Source organism: Lissotriton helveticus, chromosome 8, assembly GCF_964261635.1.
Source record: "Lissotriton helveticus chromosome 8, aLisHel1.1, whole genome shotgun sequence".
NCBI lineage: Eukaryota > Metazoa > Chordata > Amphibia > Caudata > Salamandridae > Lissotriton > Lissotriton helveticus.
The window spans coordinates 1358557080-1358569916 of NC_136069.1; the positions used below are offsets into that span (position 1 = coordinate 1358557080).

The following is a 12837-nucleotide window of genomic DNA, read 5'->3' on the forward strand; positions in this document are numbered from 1 at the left end:
AATTTGCTAATGCCGTGCTCCATCAGTTTAAAAATGGAGGGATGCGACGTAGTTAGAAGAATGTGGCACACCGCTGCATTTTCCCTAGTGCTGGCGCTAAACCTAGCTGCCTAGCGCCAACGCAGGCACCCTTGCAAGGATGCCTGCATTGCAGGGAACGATAGTTCATGTGCAGGATGGTGTCCCTTCCTGTATAGAAACAATCCATGATGGCAATTTGTAATTTCTATGTGTGCTGTTATGTGCAGCACACATAAAAGCTGCAACTCGTTACTATTTAATAATTGTTCATGTGCAGGAAGGGACACCTTCCTGCACATGAACAACCACTGGTGGTGATTTGCTCTTTCTATGTGTGCTGCAATATGCAGCACACATAGAAACAACAAAAACGAAGAAGAGTTGATAATTTCTCATCATTTCGCCAGGTTAAGTCCAGGTTTTCCCTGGTCTTATTTATAACGCTGACCCATATTTACGCTCCCTTGTAAATAAGGGGAAGTGCCAAAAGCAATGGGTGTTGCAGCGGAATGCCCACTGCAACACCAATTGCCTGCCCCTTTCACGCTAAGTGCTGCATGAAAAGGGGCCTTATTTACAAGGTGGCATTGAGCCACATTAAGTGACTTGAAGCTGCCTTGTAAATAAGGCGAAGGGCTTATCGCTACCAGAACACCATAAAAAGTGACATTGTGGTGGCGATAAGTCATTGTAAATCGTCCCCATAGTATTTGCACCTGATTTGACATAAGTGGCAGTGTCACACAAACTATGTATTGGAAGTTCTAATTTAAGACTGGTCTCTGTCACACTTTCAGGCTGTTAAGTGTCTTAAACAGTTGATGAGCTTGTGTCATTTTATCAACTGACATGGTAGTAAATGGTTGATTGTCATGAGATCTCGAAAAACATGATATGCTTTTGCTTTGACATGTAGCAACATTTGTTGGCCTATTTAAAGTTAACAAAAAAAAAGAAATTCCAATATCATACAACATGCAACATAACATTGCAATTAAAACGTAATATGGTACAGCACAGTGTAACGGTGAAAACTGAATACAGCACAAAATCAGCAGTACAACAAGACATCATTACAATAATGCAGCGCAAAAACACAACAGCACAACAAACAGTATACATCACCACCAAAATGAAATTCTACAAAAAACATGCACAAATATTCCTTTCACATATCACCTCCAACATAATCCTATTTTCATAAAATGGTTATAAAATATGCTTGCACAAAGCACTGCTTTAATTACCACCAAAGACATGTAAAATACCTCCTGTTAAAACATTTTGTGATGCATCCCTCTAACTGCAGCACAAATAAAATGACACTCATACTTGTAATTGTTCCTAGATCAAATATTGCCTAGTATTACCTAGAGACATTTGCACAACTCCAAGGGCCATATTATCAAGAACACGCGATAAATATCGCAAATCACGCTTAGCGCATTTTTCATTATCGCCCTCTATCGCTGAATTACATCACCTTTGCTAACAGGCGAAGTACAATCCAGCGATAGACTGCGATAATGATCATTAGCGTGTGAAATCCAGCGATGATTTCACAGCGCTAATGAAAAGCTTGGTAATAGGGGAGTGTGTACTTAACCATACAATCCACCTCCCATAGGCAATAATGCTAAGTCAGGTTTTATTCAGGCGTTAGAATCATGCGATAATGGGGGCTTAGCGCACCTTTTGTCATCGCTTCGCTGTTCAATGGCAGCGTTGTTAATACCGCAATGTTGGTTTTGCAATCATTTCACATGTTGTCCCATGAGGGAACGCCTACTTTGCATCTCATTAGCAATATCTATCGCTGTCATGAGATGTGTTGCAGATTCGGCTGCTAACATGCGCTAATGCATGTTAGCGCCGCCCTGTTAATAGGACAATAAGAATATGGCCTCTTTAGCGGCAAAAAGCGCCGCTAAAGCGGCAATATTGCCCTTCATAATATGCCCCTACGTTGTGTATGTCAGGTATAGGGAAAATACACAGTTTTAACGTGCCCTAAAATCAAAACCGCAGAGCTCAGAAACTGAAATCACCACAGGGAAAAACCACAACATGCACACTGGTTTGATGTCACGGCGATTTTGACCCCATATAATTCAAAACAACAGGGAAAGAGGGTCTCAGACATCAGGTTATTCTACAATGATTGTAAGCACCATGCTTGGACAGTGACATTACTGTTTGCATTGCTCTTCCAAATAACCATGTCACTGATATCTGTATAGTTTAAATTCACTTGAATACCTAAAAAATTAAAAAATTACTTTTCCAAAGATTTAAAAATAGAGACTTAACATTTGTCAAGGGCCATGAAAAGAGATAAAACATGAACTTACAGGTGCTGCATAACATGTGAATTAGAACATTAACGTTTCCATTTCTGGGTGTAAAACAAATTCATGAGATACGTGTAATTGGTTTCACTGTTTTCCACATACTTAGACGCAGAAGATGACAGATTTCTTTGTAATGGCAAGTCTCTGAATTTATTTTGCACAGTTGACACAAAGGGAGTAAACAGAAATATATACCCTGTGCAAAAACTAATTCGCTGGACGAAAACAATTAAAATAAAACTGTAATGATACTATTCTAGCAATTACATGGTCGTGGATTTCTTCCTCTGAAACATGACCAGTTCTTGTCAACGAATAAGCATCACAAATAATCTCTGTTTTTTCTGTTTGACTATATACTATTCTATTCCTATGACAATTTCAACTATCAAGATATTGGTCTTGAAAATAGTGAGCCAGGATAAATATAGGTATAGGAAACCTACACCAGCAAACATCCATTTTAATTTCTTTAAAGTTCATCAAAGCAGCATTCTGATTTGCAGAAATTGGGATAGTGAAGGTTTCCTTCTGATTTACACACCTAAAGCAAACGTTGGAATAAGTGGGTAAATTGGGTTGGAATAATCTCCAACCACCCTCATATTTGTAAAGGAAGTATATTAAAAAGTTTCTAAGAGGTAAAATCGTTTGCGATTTTTCACTGGCAGAAATGGCAGAAAAGCCACTGGTTTAGGCTTTAGGCACATAATTGATTGATTCAGGTGTGTATGGTTTGGAGCTTCCATGATTGCCATGAATCTTCTCAATCTTCTTTATTTATTTATTTATTTTGGATTTATAATGCGCATGGCTACCCCAGCAACGAGGTGTCCCAGCGCAACCAGAAACCACGGGACAGAAGAACCAAGGGTAGCAGGGTAACGAATTAGACGGCCGATGTAGGGAAAAGCCAAGTCTTTAAGGCTTTGCGAAAGGCCAGATGACTCATAGTGTTTCTCATAAAGACCGGAAGCGATTTCCAAAGCTTCGCCGCCAGGAAACAAACAAAGGGAGCAACCTCCGGCCCTCGCTTTTCATACTCGTGGAACGCGAGCCAGCGCGAGATCAGCGGAGCGCAATAGACGCCCCGGCTCATAGGGCGCCAGCAGATGAAGTAGCCCTGCTGGGGCCTGATGTGTCAAAATCTTGTAAGAAAAACACAACACCGGGGAGGCGTGGCCGAGAAGGCGACGGAGTGAGACGCTCTTTCGAGTCCCTCCGGCGCCAAGCCCGCTAAGCTTTGTCCCAGCATCGGAGGCGGCTGCTTTTCACCCGGTTGGGACCTGCAGTGACCCCCGGAGTTGAGGGGTCCGGCCCGGAGTCTCGGGTGCGACCGTGGAGACCCGAAGGTGGAGACTGCCGCGGCGGCGGTTTGGGGCCTTGAAAACCCCCGCCTTGCGTGAAGGGAGACACCGGACTTCCGGCCCGCGGCTGAGCGGACCGAGCACTGCCAGAGACGGGACGAAGACGAGGCGGACGGCCCTCGCCCAGAGGCACAACACCCCCGCGCCCCACCGAAGGCGGCGAACAGCGGGGAGCGCTCACGAGAAGACTCGGCGGGCCCTGGTGAGTGCGGCAGCCTCATGGCTTCCCCTCCCCCCCGACCCCGCTTCGGCAAACCTGGTGTGGCCCGGCCGTGATCTCCCCGCCTGCATCTGTTCCTGAGGCGCACCCTGCAGAGGAGTGGTAGACGCCGGAGGACCACGCTTGCTTGAAAGGGGCCTGGAGGAGGGCTCCGGAACCATTGCAGCTCGAGTCTTGTGCTCCCAGACCCTGGGAGCTTGGCGGGCTCCGGCCCTGGGCACAGCGAGTGGAGAAGGGGGACGCAGAGGTGGAGCTGCGGCAGAGGGGACTCCAGACCTTTGGGCTAACGCCTACCCCCGCAGCTTTGGGGAGCTGCTCTGAGCGGAAGGTGGAGGTGCATCGTGGCCGGAGAGTGGAGATCGTGCAGGAGGTTCAGCAGCCAATAGGGGCCCCAGCACTAGCACTATCTTTCCCCCACCTCGTCCCTGAAGAGCCCAGGAGGTTGGGACGACCCTGTTGGAGAGCAGCCCCCTGAGACTCGAGCACCTGGGGGGGACCTCCGGAGGGGACCGAGCGCCCCCTTGCTTGTGCCACACCTGTGCCCCAGCGGTGCTGGTCCATCCCGGAGGTGACCTTCATTGGGGGCCGGCTGGGGAGCAGTGTAACTCGAGTGGGGAGTAGTGTGCGCATCGGCGGCGCAACCCCCGGAGGCGGAATTGCTGCGGCGGACGCCTGAGATACGGACTGAGACCTGCCCTTTGGAGAACCCCGGCAGAGAAAAGACCGATAAAAAACCTGCTTTCCCAGCGCTGGTGCTGCGGAGACCATGGGAATACCGGAAAGGTGACTGCTACCCTTCCCGGAGGTGTCGCGATGTCCTCCACGCTGCGCAAGGGGAAGCTTGGGAAAGATGGCGCAGCGAAGAATTCTCAACAACCGCCGTCCCCCGGACCCAGCGTATCGCCCAAGAACTCGGACGATGAGGCCCCTGCAACCAAGGCCTTCATGACGGAACTCTTCGCCTCTATCAAGGAGGACATCGATGAACTTCGCGCCCAACGAGCGTCGGACCTCCTTGAAGTGCGGAGGGACGTGGGCGGCCTCGGAGAGAGAGTGGCCACGTTGGAGGACCACGACCTAAACGTGGCAAACGATGTTCATCAGCTGCAGCAAGATATAATTAGGCTCACGGAGCAGAACTTGGATCTTCAGGCCCATACGGAGGATCTGGAAAACCGTTCCCGCCGGAACAACATCCGTATTCGGGCAGTACCCTGGGACGGAGAAGCGGGCGATCTGCGGGGTTATGTCCAAGCTCTCTTCTTGCAAGTTCTGAACAATGCTAATGTTCAGGACATCAGAATGGACAGAGTGCACAGGGTCGGTCTCCCTAGAAGGGGTGGGGGGCCGCCCCCGGACATCCTAGCCTGTGTGCACGATTTCCAGCTAAAGGAGCGGATCTTACGGAAGGCGCGACCTATCTCTTCCTTGCAACTCAGAGACCATCATCCGCAGCTGTACCAGGACTTAGCGGCATCGACCCTCCAGAAGCGACGGGAGTTCCGCCCGGTGACCACCTTCCTCCGGGAACGCAACATCTCCTACTCATGGGGTCATCCCTTCCGCATCATCTTCCGGTGGGAGAACAGACTTGCGCAGATTCGATCTCTACAGGTGGCAAAAGAACTGTTGGGGCTAGACGATGAGACTCCCTCGCAGGAGTCTGGCAGACCGCCGCCGCGACGACGCAGGTGCTCTTCCTCTTGGCAGAGAGTAGGCCCGGCCAGGGATCGTGGGCGGCCTGATCGTGCGGCTAGCTTACAAGAGAGAGGGAATGCAGTGACATCGGTGGCCTCGGCGACTTTGGCGTCATCCCAGCAAAGCTCCGGTGCCGCTTGATCCTTGAGCCGCCAGCTGGTTGGTGCCGGAGGGGCACGTGATGCCAGGTACCGTGGGTTTCAGTGTACTTTTGGAGAAGACACCCCGTACCATGGCCTGTGGGGTCCCACCTTAGACACCACATCCCCTGCCCAAGAGGACCACTACAACCTGTTCCCCGATGGGACTGCTAACTACACTGTTTTGTTTTTGTTTTGGGGCTGGGAAGGAGGGGGATGGGAGAGACCTGGAGGTCAACTGAGGGGGGGACTGTTGGAATCCGCTTGTGAGGGTTTTTGGGGTTTGGAAGGGTTGAATGCGGGAGGGATCGCTGAAGGGGAGGTGGGGTTGGGGGTTGGGGAGGTCGGGTGGGTTGTTCGAAGGGGTGGTGATGACAGGAATGCGTGGATTGTTGTGTGTGCTGCTTCTGCTGGGGAACCCTTCCCTGATTCCGAGAAGTTGGGGTTCTACAGAGGTTGTACATCGTCTTTTGCTACTGCTGACCACGACAATGAGAGGCTCTTGGGGAGCCCCGGGAGAGATGGGGAGGAGAGAAATTGGAGGCTGCAAGAGGAGGTGGTGGGGTATATCGGTGAGAGGAACGCTGAGTACTGGAGAGACTGGGGGACTTGGGCTGGTATGCTGGTGGGTTCAGGGAGGCGCATAGTTGTGATGTCTGCAGTGCGGGTGAATCTACTTTTTCTCTATGCCACTTAATATTGCTACTTGGAATGTGAAGGGCTTGAACTCTCCACAAAAGCGCCAAAAAATTTGGAAATACCTGACTGATCATCAGCTTAATGTGGTGAGCCTACAGGAAACCCACTTAGCGCGTAAGGATGAGCTCCGTCTTTGGCATAGGCACTTTCCGCTTATTTATAGGTCCTCGGCCTCCACCAAACATAGAGGGGTGGCCCTTCTGTTTCGTGCGGCCCTTCATTTTCAACCAATGGGGATGCAGAGTGACAGGGAGGGCCGTTGGTTGATGGTCAAAGGACTGCTGCATGAAAGGATTTGTACGTTTGTGGTGGTGTATGCTCCTAATTCAGGGCAGAATAGTTTTCTACAGGATCTGCTGCGTAAAATTGAGAACTTTGTTGAGGGTCATTTGATTCTCCTCGGAGATTTTAACTTAGTGTGGGACAAAATCCTGGATAGCTCAAGCACTCTTAGGGCCGATGCCGGCTCGTTCTCCACGGCCACGCAGCGTCAGATTGGTGAAATGGGCCTGATTGATAGTTGGCGCGCGCTGCACCCCCACTTCCGAGACTACACTTTCTTCTCTGCTGTCCACCGCTCCTATTCCCGGCTAGACCATATCTTTCTAAGCCAGGCCCTCCGGGGCGATGTCCGCGACTCCAGCATCTTTCCACTCTCAGTCTCAGATCACAGCCTGCTGGTCCTTGGGTTGCGCTGGTTGGCGAGGGGAGACGGATTGCGCAAATGGTATTTCCCTGCTGCTTTGGTCCGAGATGACACTTCTTGTAAGGCATTGCGGACGGCCATCCGAGATTTCTGGGCCCTAAACCCGGTTTTGGACACCTCTATCTTCACTACTTGGGATGCCTGCAAGGCTTCCTTGAGGGGCACATGCCTCGCCCTAAACGCTAATCTTAACAAATTGCGGAGAGAGGAACGGGAGAGGCTGGAGGCCGAGCTGGCCTCCCTGGAATCGGCGCATAAATTGAACCCGTCCCGACTCACCCTTCACCCCCTTACGGCGGTACGAGGGAGGCTGAGGGCCCACTACAATAACAGGGCGGAATTTACTCTAATAACGCTGCGCCACACTTCATACGCGCAGGGAGACAAGGTAGGGAGACATTTAGCTCGACAGCTTCGAGACGAACGGGAAAGAGAATACATTGGGAGCATGCGGGACGGAGCGGGGGACCATCTTCACCGAGACGAGGAAAAGGCAGCCTTGTTTGGTCGCTTTTACGCTGACCTCTATAGAAGCGACGATCACGATCCTGAAGCGCAGAGGCGCTATCTGGCAGACTTATCACTACCTCAAGTCTCTGCTGACCGGAACGAACTCTTAACGGCCCCCTTCTCCCGGGAGGAAATTCTAGACGCCATCAAAGCCCTGAAGCCTCACAAGGCGCCGGGGCCAGATGGTTATACCGCCCTCTTTTACCAGACCTTCTCCACCGAGATCTGTGACTACCTAGTTGATCTCTTCAACGCGATGGCCGAGACGGGCTGCATCTCGGGATCTATGGCCGAAGCGGTGATCTCGGTCATTCCTAAACCCGGGAAGGATCCCGCTAGTTGCTCCTCCTACCGACCGATTGACCTTTTAAATATCGATGCGAAACTGTATTCAGCTATTATTGCACGACGCCTCCAAGATCTGATGCTGATCCTCATCCACCCAGATCAGTCGGGCTTTATCGCGGGACGACAGACCCACGATAACTTGCGTCGGGTGATCCACCTGATCGAAAAAGCCAATAGATTCCGCATCCCAGCGGTGCTAGTGGGATTGGATGCAGAGAAGGCCTTCGATCGGGTGGATTGGGGATTTTTGTTTCGTACCCTAGCGGCTTTCGGATTCTCGGATAAATTCATCACGATGATCTGGGCGAACTACAGTACTCCCCGCTCCAGGGTGTCTGTTAATGGCCACTTGTCCCCTTTTTTCTCCCACTCCCGCGGAACCCGGCAGGGCTGTCCCCTTTCTCCTCTGCTCTTTGCGCTGAGCATTGAACCACTAGCGTTGGTGGTGAGGGAGCACGAGGGGATTCGGGGCCTCCCCTTCACAGGAGAGCAACATAAGATTACACTCTTCGCGGACGACGTTCTACTGTCTATAGAGGAACCTGCTCGCTCGCTCGCTCCCACACGTCCAGAGGGTCCTGTCCGAGTTTGAGGAGGTAGCCGGATTTAAGGTTAACTTTGGAAAGTCGTACATCCTAAACCTCACTCTGTCACCGGCTGAAATGGAGCGAGTACGGCTTTTGACCCCCTTGTCCTGGGCGACCGGCTCACTCCTGTATCTAGGGGTCCACTTGACACCTACCGTAGGGGGTCTATTCTCTGCAAATTTCGCTCCGCTGCTGACTTCCATACGGGCTGACTTAGCCCGCTGGAGGCCCAAATACATCTCATGGCTAGGCAGAATACACGCCATTAAGATGGTTCTTCTCCCTAAGTTCCTCTACCTTTTTCAGGTCCTTCCCATTCCGCTGGATCTAGACTTTTTTAGACGCCTCAAAACTTTGATGCTCCGCTTCATCTGGCAAGACGGGCGCGCCCGTTTCTCCTTTTTTACATTGCGCCGATTACGGTCAGAGGGGGGAGTGGGTCTTCTTGATATGCACCTGTATTATAAGGCGGCGCAACTACGACTCCTTGTGGAGTAGTCCCAGCAACTCTCCGAAAAACACTGGCTGCATATGGACAGGAGTGTCGCGGGTCGGTCCGTATGGGATCTGGCTTGGAAGCCCAGGGGAGATAGGCCCAGAAATGTCTATATCAGTACCCCCACCAGCACGGTGCTAAAAATATGGGACACAGTCGCAGGCGATGATCGTTGGACGACGTTCCCGTTGCCCTTCACCCCCATTCATTTCAACCCGGCCTTCCCCCCAGCGTTGCAAGAGGGCCCCTTCCGATTGTGGCGCGAGGGAGGCTGTCGAGCGCTTACTCATCTTTTGCACGGTACCGTTCCGCTTACCTTCGCTAATTGCATGAGAGACTATGGGGTCCCTCCCACTGAGAGATATCACCATCTCCAGCTCCTCCACTGGGCTACCTCCGCCGGGATGGGCGATGCAGCTACGAGACCGCCTTCCACCTTCGAGGCCTTCCTCCTGTGCACTACCACCATGAAGGGGGCCATCTCCTTTCTCCATAAGCTGCTGCTCACTACGGCAGCATCGCCCCGCCCACGCTATATGGGACATTGGGAGGAGACGCTCGGAAGAGACATCACCGATGCCGAATGGGCGAGCCTCTGGCGGGACATCACGGCGCACAATCGCTCTGTGGCGCTGCGGGAAGCCCATCTCAAAACAATGATGGACTGGTACCTGAACCCATCCAAACTGCACCGCATCTTTCCGTCCTCATCGGACCGCTGCTGGAGGGGCTGTGGCTTCCTGGGGGATTTCCGCCACATCTGGTGGGACTGCCTGATCATTCGCCCTTATTGGGAGGAGATTTTGTCCCACCTCAAGGACATACTTGGCTATCCAATATCTACCTCGCTGGAACATGTCCTACTCGGGCTTCGGGACCCGGATCTTGAACATCAGACAAGAGCCGACAAGCAGATTCTTTGGCTCTGCCTTGGTGCGGCTAAACTCACCCTTGCGGCAGCATGGAAGACGCCAGTTCCTCCAGCGATCTCTCTCTGGCACGCAAGACTGTGGAGACTCCTGAGTGTGGAACGAGTGGCGGACATCTTTCTGGGAAACTTTAAGAACTTCATCTTCCGCTGGGGCCCTCTGGTCCGATTCCTTTCACGTGGATTGCCCTCGGCAGTCTGCCCTTCCTCAGTGCGCGCGCTCCAACTATTTCAACTTTAATTGTGAGAAGTTTGTCTGTATGTATGAATGGCTGTCATCACCACGGGGGGTGGGATGGGAGGGAAGGGGGGTGGGGGGTTCTTTGTGGGTTGTTCCGGATAGGCGTCGTCCATTGCACCTTTAGAAGGGCTCAGCACTTATGCACGAGTCAGCTTGCTTCAGCTCCGGCTGCCCTCCTTGGCAGGTCTTCAGACTTTGACTTTGAATTGTCTAAGCTACGCTGCCGTTGAGACTCTTCCTACTAAAGTGCTCAGCCCTTATGTAGTCTGTCATTCAGAAATGTCGCTCGTTGTACTGTTTTGTTTTGTGATATGCAAACTGAAATTTTACACAAAAAAAAAACACAACACCTTAAATTCGATGCGTTTTTCAACCGGCAGCCAATGGAGTTTGGGAAGTACATGCGCCACCGAGCAGGACCTAGGCAGTGCCACCAAGAGCCGGGCCGCCGCGTTCTGAACCTTCTGCAATCACTTGATTCTTGCCTTGTTAGCCCCCAAGTACAGAGAATTACTATAATCCAATCTGGACAAGATAGAGGCCTGTACAATGGTCTGGCGCACCTTGGGAGGAAAAAAAACCAGCAACGGTCTTAGACCTCGCAACAGCCCAAAACAAACCCCGGCCACAGCTTTTGTTTGTTTATCGAAGGTCAGACCATTATCCAACCAAACACCTAGGTTCTTCACAGCCTCCTTGGGGAGTGGGGCGGGTTTTAAATGATCCGGCCAGCACTGCTCAGACCAAAGCTCCTGGTCCTTGCCGAACAACAAGATCTCCGACTTGCTGGCATTTAACTGCAAGCAATTTGCTGCCATCCAGTTGGAGATGGCCAGGAGATCATCTTTGAACTTCCCCAAGCTGGCGTTGCATTTCTTAGAGAAAGCAATCACCAGCTGGGTATCGTCCGCATACGATACCAGGGAAAGCCCCCTGCCCCTTGCCACCTCCGCCAGGGGTCTAACATACGTGATTGAACAAGAGCGGACTTAGGACCGAGCCCTGTGGCACCCCCCGATGGAGGACAAACTCCTGTGAGTTAAATGGAGGAACTGAAACCTGGAAAGACATATCTTCCAGAATCCAGGCCAAAGCTACGTCCCCAATTCCAACTTCCAGGAGGCGTTTCAGGAGTGTGTCATGGGAAACGGTGTCAAACGCGGCACTTAAGTCCAAAAGGACCAGTGCCGCCGAGTCCCCAACATCCAAGCTGCCGCGAATAGCCTCCAACACAACCAGTAGGGCAGACTCAGTGCTATGCCTCGGTCAGAAACCATGCTGTGACAGGTCAAAAATGGCATTCTGCTCAATGAAATTAGCAAGAGTAGAATTCACGTGGGATTCCACTAGCTTAGCCAGAAAGGGGAGTTGGGAAATTGGCCGGTAGTTGCCAGGGTCCCCCGGGTCCAGAGAAGATTTTTTTAGTAATGGAATAACTTTGGCATGTTTCCATGCCCGAGGGACTGTGGCTGACCTAAGCGACAAATTAGCCAGTTCTAAGCACTCAGGAGAAATCAGATGGTGAACCTGGTGGAAAAAGGTAGGAGACAGGGCATCCGCTGGAGAACCTGATTTAATTTTTAAACACAGAGCTTCAAAATCCCCAGGTGTCAGCAGCGGGAATGATAGCAAACTGTTACCCCCCATGTTCTCCGCCATTTCTGACATCTCCCCCTCCAAATGAGGGGCCATCGATGGTAAGCCCATATAAATTTGGTCGACTTTATTAACAAAGTGCAATGCAAGTACTTCACATTGATGGTTAGAGGCAATGGGAGAGACACTGGCCACCCCTGCATTCTTCATACCTTTGAACAGGGAGAAGATAGTCCTTGCGGGGTTTGAACTGGCTAAGATTTTATTGGCCACAAACTCCGCCCGTGCTCTCTGAATACCTTTGTGATATTGCTTGATGGCCGCCCGATATTGTAATTTAGCAGACACATCATAACAGCGTCGCCAGGCACGCTTTAACCGCTTGCAGCCCTTCTTTGCTTGTGAGAGTGACTCGTTGAACCACTGGTTGGGGAGGTAAGGAGCGAGGACCCTCCGTCCTCGCTCCTTACCTCCCCATTTGGCCAGGATACAACTATCTAGGCCAGCCGTCAGCCATTCCTGGACACAAAATTAGCCGCATCTGCATCAGATGAATGCTGAGGCCTATGCTTGACAAGCCAAGCAGAAAAAAGATCGGGGTCCAACTTGTGCTATGGGCGTTTAAGGACCTTGGCTGGGCAGATCACTTCACCTTTGCCTTGTAGCTGTAAAACAAATGACACCAAAAAATGATCTGTCCAGGCTAATGGCATTGGCAGATGGACTATAAGAGGACTCAAGTTGGAAAATATAGGGTCCAGCAAGTGGCCCGCCACATGCGTGCCATCGAGCACATGCTGCAGCAGCTGGAAGGCCTCCAGATCTGCCAAAAAACTAGCGATCTCCACTTCCCCCCATTCTCTAGGTGAAGATTCAGGTCACCGAGAATGGTGAAGTTTGCCGCCTTACCAGCCAAATGCCTTACTTTG

At 51.3% G+C, this 12837-nt stretch overlaps 1 protein-coding gene across 2 annotated transcripts in view; it reads right to left on the reverse strand.

The window, feature by feature from the left end:
* CADM2 (cell adhesion molecule 2) overlaps positions 1-12837 on the reverse strand; it is a 1787353-nt gene that overhangs the window by 406770 nt on the left and 1367746 nt on the right. The gene's annotated exons all lie outside the window — the stretch shown is intronic.